Consider the following 13338-nt stretch of genomic DNA (forward strand, 5'->3'; position numbering starts at 1 on the left):
TCCCCGCCTCCGATTCCCCGCCTCAGGTTCCCCGGCTCTGATTCCCTGCCTGAGATTCCCTGCCTCAGATTCCCTGCCTATGATTCCCTGCCTCTGAGTCCCTGCGTCAGATTCCCCGGCTCTGATTCCCTGCCTGAGATTCCCTGCCTCAGATTCCCCGCCTCAGATTCCCTGCCTCAGATTCCCCGCCAGAGATTCCCCGCCTCAGATTCCCCGCCTCAGATTCCCCACCTCAGATTCCCCGCCTCAGATTCCCCGCCTCAGATTCCCCGCCTCAGATTCCCCGCCTCAGATTCCCCGCCTCAGATTCCCCGCCTCTGATTCCCTGCCTCTGATTCCCTGCCTCTGATTCCCTGCCTCTATATCCCTGCCTCTGATTCCCTGCCTCTGATTCCGCGCCTCTGATTCCCCGCCTCTCTTTACTTGCCTCAGATTCCCATCCTCTGATTCCCCGCCTCTGATTCCCCGCCTCTTATTCCCCGCCTCTGACTCCCCGCCTCTGATTCCCCGCCTCTGATTCTCTGCCTCTGTTTCCCCGCCTCTGGATCCCCGCGTCTGATTCCCCACCTCAGATTCCACGGCTCTGATTCCCTGCCTGAGATTCCATGCCTCAGATTCCCCACCTCAGATTCCCTGCCTCAGATTCCCCGCCTCAGATTCCCCGCCTCAGATTCCCCGCCTCAGATTCCCTGCCTCAGATTCCCTGCCTCTGATTCCCTGCCTCAGATTCCCTGCCTCAGATTCCCTGCCTCAGATTCCCTGCCTCAGATTCCCTGCCTCAGATTCCCTGCCTCTGATTCCCTGCCTCAGATTCCCTGCCTCAGATTCCCTGCCTCAGATTCCCTGCCTCTGATTGCCTGTCTCTGATTCCCTGCCTCTGATTCCCTGCCTCTGATTCCCTGCCTCTGATTCCCTGCCTCTGATTCCCTGCCTCTGATTCCCTGCCTCTGATTCCGCGCCTCTGATTCACTGCCTCAGATTCCCTGCATCAGATTCCCCGACTCAGATTTACCGCCTCAGATTCCCCGCCTCAGATTCCCTGCCTCAGATGCCCTGCCTCAGATGCCCTGCCTCAGATTCCCTGCCTCAGATTCCCTGCCTCAGATTCCCTTCATCTGATGCCCTTCATCAAATCCCTGCCTCTGATTCCCTGCCTCTGATTCCCCACCTCTGATTCCCCGCCTCAGATTCCCTGGCTCTGATTCTCTGGCTCAGATTCCCTGCCTTAGATTCCCTGCCTCTGATTCCCCGCATCTGATTCCAGGCCTCTTATTCCCCACCTCTGATTCCCCGCCTCTGATTGCCTGCCACTGATTGCCCGCCTCTGATTCCCCGCCTCTGATTCCCCGTCTCTGATTCCCCACCTCTGTCTGTATGCCTCTCTTTTTCCTCCGCTTTTTCCCCTTCACTCTTTCCGCGCCTCTCTTTCCCTCCCTCAATTTCAACAACTCTGATTGATCTGTTCTGTGTACCTCATTTTCAACACACAAGTTCCAACCACTATGTTTCACCCATCTCTTTCCCCGCCTCTATGTATCCGCCTATGTTTACCTGCCACTGTTTACCCGCCTGTTTCCCCGCCTCTGATTCCCCACCTTTCATTCCCCGCCTCTCTTTCCCTGCCTCTATTTCCGTGCCTCTTTCTCTGCCTCTCTTTCCCCACATCTCTTTACCTCCTGCTGATTCCCCGCCTCTGATTCCCCGCCTCTGATTCCCCGCCTCTGATTCCCTGCCTCAGATTCCCTGCCTCAGATTCCCTGCCTCAGATTCCCTGCCTCAGATTCCCTGCCTCAGATTCCCTGCCTCTTATTCCCCACCTCTGATCCCCCGCCTCTGATTCCCCGCCTCTGATTCCCTGCCTCTGTTTCCCCGCCTCTGATTCCCCGCCTCTGATTCCCCGCCTCAGATTCCCCGGCTCTGATTCCCTGCCTCAGATTCCCTGCGTCAGATTCCCCGCCTCAGATTCCCTGCCTCAGATTCCCCGCCTCAGATTCGCTGCCTCTGATTCCCCGACTCTGATTCCCCGCCTCTTATTCCCCACCTCTGATTCCCCGCCTCTGATTCCCTGCCTCTGATTCCCTGCCTCTGATTCCCCGCCTCTGATTCCCTGCCTGAGATTCCCTGCCTGAGATTCCCTGCCTCAGATTCCCTGCCTCAGATTCCCTGCCTCTGAATCCCCGCCTCTGATTCTCCGCCTCTGATTCCCTGCCTCTGTTTCCCAACCTCTGATTCCCCGCCTCAGATTCCCTGGCTCTGATTCCCTACCTCAGATTACCTGCCTCTGATTCCCTGCCTCAGATTCCCTGCCTCAGATTCCTCGCCTCAGATTTCCCGCCTCAGATTCCCCGCCTCAGTTTCCCCGCCTCAGATTCCCCGCCTCAGATTCCCCGCCTCAGATTCCCCGCCTCAGATTCCCCGCCTCAGATTCCCCGCCTCTGATTCCCTGCCTCAGATTCCCTGCCTCAGATTCCCTGCCTCTGATTCCCTTCATCTGATTCCCTTCATCTGATTCCCCGCCTCAGATTCCCTGCCTCAGATTCCCTGCCTCTGATTGCCTGCCTCTGATTCCCTGCCTCTGATTCCCTGCCTCTGATTCCCGGCCTCTGATTCCCTGCCTCTGATTCCCTGCCTCTGATTCCGTGCCTCTGATTCCACGCCTCTCTTTCCTTGTCTCTGATTCCCCGCCTCTGAGTCACTGCCTCTGATACCCTGCCTCTCTTTGCCTCCCTCTATTTCCGTGCCTCTTTCACTGCATCTAGTTTCCCACTTCTCATTTGCCCCCTCTGATAACCCGCCTCTGATTCCATGCCTCTGATTCACTGCCTCAGATTCCCTGCATCAGATTCCCCGACTCAGATTTACCGCCTCAGATTCCCCGCCTCAGATTCCCTGCCTCAGATTCCCTGCCTCAGATTCCCTGCCTCAGATTCCCTGCCTCAGATTCCCTTCATCTGATGCCCTTCATCAATTCCCTGCCTCTGATTCCCTGCCTCTGATTCCCCACCTCTGATTCCCCGCCTCAGATTCCCTGGCTCTGATTCTCTGACTCAGATTCCCTGCCTTAGATTCCCTGCCTCTGATTCCCCGCATCTGATTCCAGGCCTCTTATTCCCCACCTCTGATTCACCGCCTCTGATTGCCTGCCACTGATTGCCCGCCTCTGATTCCCCGCCTCTGATTCCCCGTCTCTGATTCCCCACCTCTCTCTACTCCTCTCTTTCGCCTCCACTCTTTCCCCTCCACTCTTTCCGCGCCTCTCTTTCCCTCCCTCAATTTCAACAACTCTGATTGATCTGTTCTGTGTACCTCATTTTCAACACACAAGTTCCAACCACTATGTTTCACCCATCTCTTTCCCCGCCTCTATTTATCCGCCTATGTTTACCCGCCTCTGTTTACCCACCTGTTTCACCGCCTCTGATTCCCCGCCTCTGATTCCCCACCTCTGTCTCTACGCCTCTCTTTCGCCTCCACTCTTTCCCCTCCACTCTTTCAGTGCCTGTCTTTCCCTCCCTCAATTTCAACAACACTGTTTGATCTGTTTTGTGTACCTCATTTTAAACACACAAGTTCCAACCACTATGTTTTGCCCGCCTCTTTCCCCGCATCTATTTATCCACCTATGTTTACCTGCCACTGTTTACCCGCCTGTTTCCCCGCCTCTGATTCCCCACCTTTCATTCCCCGCCTCTCTTTCCCTGCCTCTATTTCCGTGCCTCTTTCTCTGCCTCTCTTTCCCCACATCTCTTTACCTCCCGCTGATTCCCCGCCTCTGATTCCCCGCCTCTGATTCCCCACCTCTGATTCCCTGCCTCAGATTCCCCGCCTCTGATTCACCCGGCTCTGATTCCCCGCCTCTGATTCCCCGCTTCTGATTCACCCGCCTCTGATTCCACTCCTCTGATTCCCCGCCTCTGATTCCCTGCCTCTGTTTCCCCGCCTCTGATTCCCCGCCTCTGATTCCCCGCTTCTGATTCACCCGGCTCTGATTCCCTGCCTCAGATTCCCTGCCTCAGATTCCCCGCCTCAGATTCGCTGCCTCAGATTCCCCGCCTCTGATTCCCCACCTCTGATTCCCTGCCTCAGATTCCCCGCCTCTGATTCCCCACCTCTTATTCCCCGCCTCTGATTCCACTCCTCTGATTCCCCGCCTCTGATTCCCTGCCTCTGTTTCCCCGCCTCTGATTCCCCGCCTCTGATTCCCCGCTTCTGATTCACCCGGCTCTGATTCCCTGCCTCTGTTTCCCCACCTCTGATTCCCCGCCTCTGATTCCCCGCCTCAGATTCCCCGGCTCTGATTGCCTACCTCAGATTCCCTGCCTCAGATACCCCGCCTCATATTCCCTGCCTCAGATTCCCCGCCTCAGATTTCCCGCCTCAGATTCCCCGCCTCAGATTCCCCGCCGCAGATTCCCCGCCTCAGATGCCCCGCCTCAGATTCCCCGCCTCAGATTCCCCGCCACAGATTCCCCGCCTCAGATTCCCCGCCTCAGATTCCCCGCCTCAGATTCCCCGCCTCTGATTCCCCGCCCTTGATTCCCTGCCTCTGATTCCCTGCCTCTTATTCCCTGCCTCTGATTCCCTGCCTCTTATTCCCCGCCTCTGATTCCCCGCCTCTGATTCCGCGCCTCTGATTCCACGCCTCTCTTTCCGTATCTCTGATTCCCCGCCTCTAATTCCCTGCCTCTGATTCCCTGCCTCTTATTCCCTGCCTCTGATTCCCCGCCTCTGATTCCCCGCCTCTGATTCCCCGCCTCTGATTCCCTGCCTCAGATTCCCTGCCTCTGATTCCCCGCTTCTGATTCCCCGCCTCTTATTCCCCGCCTCTGATTCCCCGCCTCTGATTCCCCACCTCTGATTCCCTGCCTCTGTTTCCCCGCCTCTGGTTCCCCGCGTCTGATTCCCCGCCTCAGATTCCCCGGCTCTGATTCCCTGCCTGAGATTCCATGCCTCAGAATCCCCGCCTCAGATTCCCTGCCTCATATTCCCCGCCGCAGATTCCCCGCCTCAGATTCCCCGCCTCAGATTTCCCGCCTCAGATTCCCCGCCTCAGATTCCCCGCCTCAGATTCCCTGCCTCAGATTCCCTGCCTCAGATTCCCTGCCTCAGATTCCCTTCATCTGATTCCCTTCATCTGATTCCCTGCCTCTGTTACCCTGCCTCTGATTCCCTGCCTCTGATTCCCCGCCTCTGATTCCCTGCCTCTGATTCCCTGCCTCTGATTCCCTGCCTCTGATTCCGCACCTCTGATTCCACGCCTCTTATTCCCCACCTCTGATTCCCCGCCTCTGATTCCCCGCCTCTGATTCCCTGCCTCTGTTTCCCCACCTCTGATTCCCCGCCTCTGATTCCCCGCCTCAGATTCCCCGGCTCTGATTCCCTACCTCAGATTCCCTGCCTCAGATACCCCGCCTCATATTCCCTGCCTCAGATTCCCCACCTCAGATTTCCCGCCTCAGATTCCCCGCCTCAGATTCCCCGCCGCAGATTCCCCGCCTCAGATGCCCCGCCTCAGATTCCCCGCCTCAGATTCCCCGCCACAGATTCCCCACCTCAGATTCCCCGCCTCAGATTCCCCACCTCAGATTCCCCGCCTCAGATTCCCCGCCTCAGATTCCCCGCGTCTGATTCCCTGCCTCTGATTCCCTGCCTCTGATTCCCTGCCTCTGATTCCCTGCCTCTGATTCCATGCCTCTGATTCCCTGCCTCTGATTCCCTGCCTCTGATTCCCTGCCTCTCATTCCCTGCCTCTGATTCCGCACCTCTGATTCCACGCCTCTCTTTCCGTATCTCTGATTCCCCGCCTCTAATTCCCTGCCTCTGATACCCTGCCTCTATTTGCCTGCCTCTATTTCCGTGCCTCTTTCTCTGCATCTAGTTTCCACATGTCATTTGCCCCCTCTGATAACCCGCCTCTGATTCCATGCCTCTGATTCCCCGCCTCTGATTCCCCGCCTCTGATTCCCTGCCTCTGATTCCCCGCCTCTGATTCCCTGCCTCAGATTCCCTGCCTCAGATTCCCTGCCTCAGATTCCCTGCCTCTGATTCCCCGCCTCTTATTCCCCGTCTCTGATTCCCCGCCTCTGATTCCCCGCGTCTGATTCCCTCCCTCAGATTCCCCGGCTCTGATTCCCTGCATTAGATTCCCTGCCTCAGATTCCCTGCCTCTGATTCCCCGCCTCAGATTCCCTGCCTCTGATTCCCCGCCTCTGATTCCTGCCTCAGATTCCCTGCCTCAGGTTCCCTGCCTCAGATTCCCTGCCTCTGATTCACTGCCTTTGATTCCCCGCCTCTTATTCCCCACCTCTGATTCCCAGCCTCTGATTCCCCGCCTCTGATTAACTGCCTCTGTTTCCCCGCCTCTGATTCCCCGCCTCTGATTCCCCGCCTCAGATTCCCCGCCTCAGATTCCCTGCCTCAGATTCCCCGCCTGAGATTCCCCGCCTCAGATTCCCCGCCTGAGATTCCCCGCCTGAGATTCCCCGCCTCAGATTCCCCGCCTCAGATTCCCCGCCTCAGATTCCCTGCCTCTGATTGCCTGCCTCTGATTCCCTGCCTCTGATTCCCTGCCTCTGATTCCCCGCCTCTGATTCCCAGCCTCTGATTCCCTGCCTCTGATTCCCCGCCTCTGATTCCCTGCCTCAGATTCCCTGCCTCAGATTCCCTGCCTCAGATTCCCTGCCTCTGATTGCCTGCCTCTGTTTCCCTGCCTCTGATTCCCTGCCTCTGATTCCCTGCCTCTGATTCCCTGCCTCTGATTCCGCGCCTCTGATTCCACGCCTCTCTTTCCTTGTCTCTGATTCCCCGCCTCTGAGTCCCTGCCTCTGATACCCTGCCTCTCTTTGCCTGCCTCTATATCCGTGCCTCTTTCACTGCATCTAGTTTCCCACATCTCATTTGCCCCCTCTGATAACCGGCCTCTGATTCCATGCCTCTGATTCACTGCCTCAGATTCCCGGCATCAGATTCCCCGACTCAGATTGACCGCCTCAGATTCCCCGCCTCAGATTCCCTGCCTCAGATTCCCTGCCTCAGATTCCCTGCCTCTGATTCCCTGCCTCTGATTCCCCACCTCTGATTCCCCGCCTCAGATTCCCTGGCTCTGATTCTCTGGCTCAGATTCCCTGCCTTAGATTCCCTGCCTCTGATTCCCCGCATCTGATTCCAGGCCTCTTATTCCCCACCTCTGATTCCCCGCCTCTGATTGCCTGCCACTGATTGCCCCCCTCTGATTCCCCGCCTCTGATTCCCCGCCTCTGATTCCCCACCTCTGTCTGTATGCCTCTCTTTCGCCTCCGCTTTTTCCCCTCCACTCTTTCCGCGCCTCTCTTTCCCTCCCTCAATTTCAACAACTCTGTTTGATCTGTTCTGTGTACCTCATTTTCAACACACAAGTTCCAACCACTATGTTTCACCCATCTCTTTCCCCGCCTCTATTTATCCGCCTATGTTTACCCGCCTCTGTTTACCCACCTGTTTCCCCGCCTCTGTTTCCCCGCCTTTGATTCCCCACCTCTGTCTCTACGCCTCTCTTTCGCCTCCACTCTTTCCCCTCCACTCTTTCCATGCCTGTCTTTCCCTCCCTCAATTTCAGCAACACTCTTTGATCTGTTTTGTGTACCTCATTTTAAACACACAAGTTCCAACCACTATGTTTTGCCCGCCTCTTTCCCCACTTCTATTTATCCACCTATGTTTACCTGCCACTGTTTACCCGCATGTTTCCCCGCCTCTGATTCCCCACCTTTCATTCCCCGCCTCTCTTTTCCTGCCTCTATATCAGCGCCTCTTTCTCTGCCTCTCTATCCCCACATCTCTTTTCCCCCCGCTGATTCCCCGCCTCTGATTCCCTGCCTCTGATTCCCTGCCTCTGATTCCCCGCCTCTGATTCCCCGCCTCTGATTCCTCTCCTCTGATTACCCGCCTCTGATTCCCCGCCTCTGATTCCCTGCCTCAGATTTCCTGCCTCAGATTCCTTGCCTCAGATTCCCTGCCTCTGATTCCCCGCTTCTGATTCCCCGCCTCTTATTCCCCGCCTCTGATTCCCCGCCTCTGATTCCCCACCTCTGATTCCCTGCCTCTGTTTCCCCGCCTCTGGTTCCCCGCGTCTGATTCCCCGCCTCAGATTCCCCGGCTCTGATTCCCTGCCTGAGATTCCATGCCTCAGAATCCCCGCCTCAGATTCCCTGCCTCAGATTCCCCGCCGCAGATTCCCCGCCTCAGATTCCCCGCCTCAGATTCCCTGCCTCAGATTCCCCGCCTCAGATTCCCCGCCTCAGATTCCCTGCCTCAGATTCCTCGCCTCAGATTCCCTGCCTCTGATTCCCTGCCTCTGATTCCCCACCTCTGATTCCCTGCCTCTGATTCCCTGCCTCTGATTCCCTGCCTCTGATACCCTGCCTCTGATACCCTGCCTCTCTTTGCCTGCCTCTATTTCCGTGCCTCTTTCTCTGCATCTAGGTTCCCAAATCTCATTTGCCCCCTCTGATAACCCGCCTCTGATTCCATGCCTCTGATTCACTGCCTCAGATTCCCTGCCTCAGATACCCCGACTCAGATTTACCGCCTCAGATTCCCCGCCTCAGATTCCCTGTCTCAGATTTCCTGCCTCAGATTCCCTGCCTCAGATTCCCTGCCTCAGATTCCCTGCCTCCGATTCCCCGCCTCTGATTCCCCGCCTCTGATTCCCCGCCTGTGATTCCCAGCCTCTGAATCCCCGCCTCTGATTCCCAGCCTCTGTTTCACCGCCTCTGATTCCACGCCTATGATTCCCCGCCTCTGATTCCAGGCCTCTTATTCCCCGCCTCTGATTCCCCACCTCTGATTGCCTGCCACTGATTTCCCGCCTTTGATTCCCCGCCTCTGATTCCCCGCCTCTGATTCCCCACCTCTGTCTGTATGCCTCTCTTTCGCCTCCACTTTTTCCCCTACACTCTTTCCGCACCTCTCTTTCCCTCCCTCAATTTGAACAACTCTGTTTGATCTGTTCTGTGTACCTCATTTTCAACACACAAGTTCCAACCACCATGTTTCACCCATCACTTTCCCCGCCTCTATTTTTCCGCCTATGTTTACCCGCCTCTTTTTACCCACCTGTTTCACCGCCTCTGATTCCCCGCCTCTGATTCCCCACCTCTGTCTCGACGCCTCTCTTTCGCCTCCACTCTTTCCCCTCCACTCTTTCCGTGCCTGTCTTTCCCTCCCTCAATTTCAACAACACTGTTTGATCTGTTTTGTGTACCTCATTTTAAACACACAACTTCCAACCACTATGTTTTGCCCGCCTCTTTCCCCGCCTCTATTTATCCACCTATGTTTACCTGCCTCTGTTTACCCGCCTGTTTCCCCGCCTCTGATTCCCCACCTTTCATTCCCCGCCTCTCTTTCCCTGCCTCTATTTCCGCGCCTCTTTCTCTGCCTCTCTTTCCCCACATCTATTTTCCTCCCGCTGATTCCCCGCCTCTGATTCCCCGCCTCTGATTCCCTGCCTCTGATTCCCCGCCTCTGATTCCCTGCCTCAGATTCCCTGCCTCAGATTCCCTGCCTCAGATTCCCGGCCTCTGATTCCCCGCCTCTGATTCCCCTCCTCTTATTTCCCGCCTCTGATTCCCCGCCTCTGATTCCCTGCCTCAGATTCCCTGCCTCAGATTCCCTGCCTCAAATTCCCTGCCTCTGATTCCCCGCCTTTGATTCCCCGCCTCTTATTCCCCACCTCTGATTCCCCGCCTCTGATTCCCCGCCTCTGATTCCCTGCCTCTGTTTCCCCGCCTCTGAATCCCCGCCTCTGATTCCCCGCCTCAGATTCCCCGGCTCTGATTCCCTGCCTGAGATTCCCTGCCTCAGATACCCCGCCTCAGATTCCCCGCCTCAGATTCCCCGTCTCAGATTCCCCGCCTCAGATTCCCCGCCTCAGATTCCCCGCCTCAGATTCCCCGCCTCAGATTCCCCGCCTCAGATTCCCCGCCTCAGATTCCCCGCCTCAGATTCCCCGCCTCAGATTCCCCGCCTCAGATTCCCTGCCTCTGATTGCCTGCCTCTGATTCCCTGCCTCTGATTGCCTGCCTCTGATTCCCTGCCTCTGATTCCCTGCCTCTGATTCCCTGCCTCTGATTCCCTGCCTCTAAATCCCTGCCTCTGATTCCCTGCCTCTGATTCCCCGCCTCTGATTCCCCGCCTCTAATTCCCCGCCTCTGATTCCCTGCCTCAGATTCCCTGCCTCAGATTCCTTTCCTCAGATTCCCTGCCTCTGTTTCCCCGCCTCTGATTCCCCACGTCTGATTCCCCACCTCAGATTCCCCGCCTCTGATTCCCTGCCTGAGATTCCATGCCTCAGATTCCCCGCCTCAGATTCCCTGCCTCAGATTCCCCGCCTCAGATTCCCCGCCTCAGATTCCCCGCCTCAGATTCCCCGCCTCAGATTCCCCTCCTCAGTTTCTCCGCCTCAGATTCCCCGCCTCAGATTCCCCGCCTCAGATTCCCTGCCTCAGATTCCCTGCCTCAGATTCCCTGCCTCAGCTTCCCTTCATCTGATTCCCTTCATCTGATTCCCTCCCTCTGATTCCCTGCCTCAGATTCCCTGCCTCTGATTCCCCGCCTCTGATTATCCGCCTCAGATTCCCTGCCTCAGATTCCCTGCCTCAGATTCCCTGCCTCAGATTCCCTGCCTCAGATTTCCTGCCTCAGATTCCCTGCCTCTGATTCCCTGCCTCTGATTCCCTGCCTCTGATTCCACGCCTCTGATTCCCTGCCTCTGATACCCTGCCTCTCTTTGCCTGCCTCTATTTCCGTGACTCATTCTCTGCATCTAGTTTCCCTTCATCTCATTTGCCCCCTCTGATAACCCGCCTCTGATTCCATGCCTCTGATTCACTGCCTCAGATTCCGTGCCTCAGATTCCCCGACTCAGATTTACCGCCTCAGATTCCCCGCCTCAGATTCCGTGCCTCAGATTCACTGCCTCAGATTCCCTGCCTCAGATTCCCTGCCTCAGATTCCCTGTCTCCGATTCCCCGCCTCTGATTCCCCGCCTCTGATTCCCCGCCTCTGATTCCCAGCCTCTGAATCCCCGCCTCTGAATCCCCGCCTCTGATTCCCCGCCTCTGTTTCCCCGCCTCTGATTCCCCGCCTCTGATTCCAGGCCTCTTATTCCCCGCCTCTGATTCCCCACCTCTGATTCCCCGCCTCTGATTCCCCGCCTCTGATTCCCCGTGTCTGATTCCCTGCCTCAGATTCCCCGGCTCTGACTCCCTGCATCAGATTCCCTGCCTCAAATTCCCTGCCTCTGATTCCCCGCCTCTGTTTCCCCGCCTCTGATTCCCCACCTCTGTCTGTATGCCTCTCTTTCGCCTCCGCTTTTTCCCCTACACTCTTTCCGCGCCTCTCTTTCCCTCCCTCAATTTCAACAACTCTGTTTGATCTGTTCTGTGTACCTCATTTTCAACACACAAGTTCCAACCAGTATGTTTCACCCATCACTTTCCCCGCCTCTATTTTTCCACCTATGTTTACCCGCCTCTGTTTACCCACCTGTTTCACCGCCTCTGATTCCCCGCCTCTGATTCCCCACCTCTGTCTCGACGCCTCTCTTTCGCCACCACTCTTTCCACTCCACTCTTTCCGTGCCTGTCTTTCCCCCCCTCAATTTCAACAACACTGTTTGATCTGTTTTGTGTACCTGATTTTAAACACACAAGTTCCAACCACTATGTTTTGCCCGCCTCTTTCCCCGCCGCTATTTATCCACCTATGTTTACATGCCTCTGTTTACCCGCCTGTTTCCCCACCTCTGATTCCCCACCTTTCATTCCCCGCCTCTCTTTCCCTCCCTCTATTTCCGCGCCTCTTTCTCTGCCTCTTTTTCCCCACAACGCTTATCCTCCCGCTGATTCCCCGCCTCTGATTCCCCGCCTCTGATTCCCTGCCTCTGATTCCCCGCCTCTGATTCCCTGCCTCAGATTCCCTGCCTCAGATTCCCTGCCTCAGATTCCCTGCCTCTGATTCCCCGCCTCTGATTCCCCGCTTCTTATTCCCCGCCTCTGATTCCCCACCTCTGATTCCCCGTGTCTGATTCCCTGCCTCAGATTCCCCGGCTCTGACTCCCTGCATCAGATTCCCTGCCTCAAATTCCCTGCCTCTGATTCCCCGCCTCTGATTCCCTGCCTCTGATTCCACGCCTCTGATTCCTGCCTCAGATTCCCTGCCTCAGATTCCCTGCCTCAGATTTCCTGCTTCTGATTCCCCGCCTTTGATTCCCTGCCTCTTATTCCCCGCCTCTGATTCCCCGCATCTGATTCCCCAGCTCTGATTCCCTGCCTCTGATTCCCTGCCTCTGATTCCCTGCCTCCTATTCCCTGCCTCTGATTCCCTGCCACTGATACCCCGCCTCCGATTCCACACCAATGTTTGACCGCCTCTGATTCCCCGCCTCTGATTCCCCGCCTCTGATTCCCCGCCTCTGATTCCCTGCCTCAGATTCCCCGGCTCTGATTCCCTGCATCAGATTCCCTGCATCAGATTACATGCCTCTGATTCCCCGCCTCTGATTCCCTGCCTCAGATTCCCTGCCTCTGATTCCCTGCCTCAGATTCCCTGCCTCAGATTCCCTGCCTCAGATTCCCTGCCTCTGATTCCCCGCCTTTGATTCCCCGCCTCTTATTCCCCACCTCTGATTCCCCGCCTCTGATTCCCCGCCTCTGTTTCCCCACCTCTGAATCCCCGCCTCTGATTCCCCGCCTCAGATTCCCCGGCTCTGATTCCCTGCCTGAGATTCCCTGCCTCAGATACCCCGCCTCAGAATCCCCGCCTCAGATTCCCCGTCTCAGATTCCCCGCCTCAGATTCCCCGCCTCAGATTCCCCGCCTCAGATTCCCCGCCTCAGATTCCCCGCCTCAGATTCCCCGCCTCAGATTCCCCGCCTCAGATTCCCCGCCTCAGATTCCCCGCCTCAGATTCCCTGCCTTAGATTCCCTGCCTCTGATTGCCTGCCTCTGATTCCCTGCCTCTGATTCCCTGCCTCTGATTGCCTGCCTCTGATTCCCTGCCTCTGATACCCTGCCTCTGATTCCCTGCCTCTGATTCCCTGCCTCAAAAATCCCTGCCTCTGATTCCCTGCCTCTGATTCCGCGCCTCTGATTCCCCGCCACTCTTTCCGTGTCTCTGATACCACGCCGCAGATTCCCTGCCTCAGATACCCTGCCTCTCTTTGCCTGCCTTTATTTCCGTGCCTCTTTCTCTGCATTTAGATTCCCACATCTGATTTGCCCCCTCTTGTTACCCGCCTCTGATTCCATGCCTCTGATTCCCCGCCTCTGATTCCCCGCCTCTGATTCCCCGCCTCTG

This window comes from Narcine bancroftii, chromosome 12 (genome assembly GCF_036971445.1).
Source record: "Narcine bancroftii isolate sNarBan1 chromosome 12, sNarBan1.hap1, whole genome shotgun sequence".
NCBI classification, from domain to species: Eukaryota; Metazoa; Chordata; class Chondrichthyes; order Torpediniformes; family Narcinidae; genus Narcine; species Narcine bancroftii.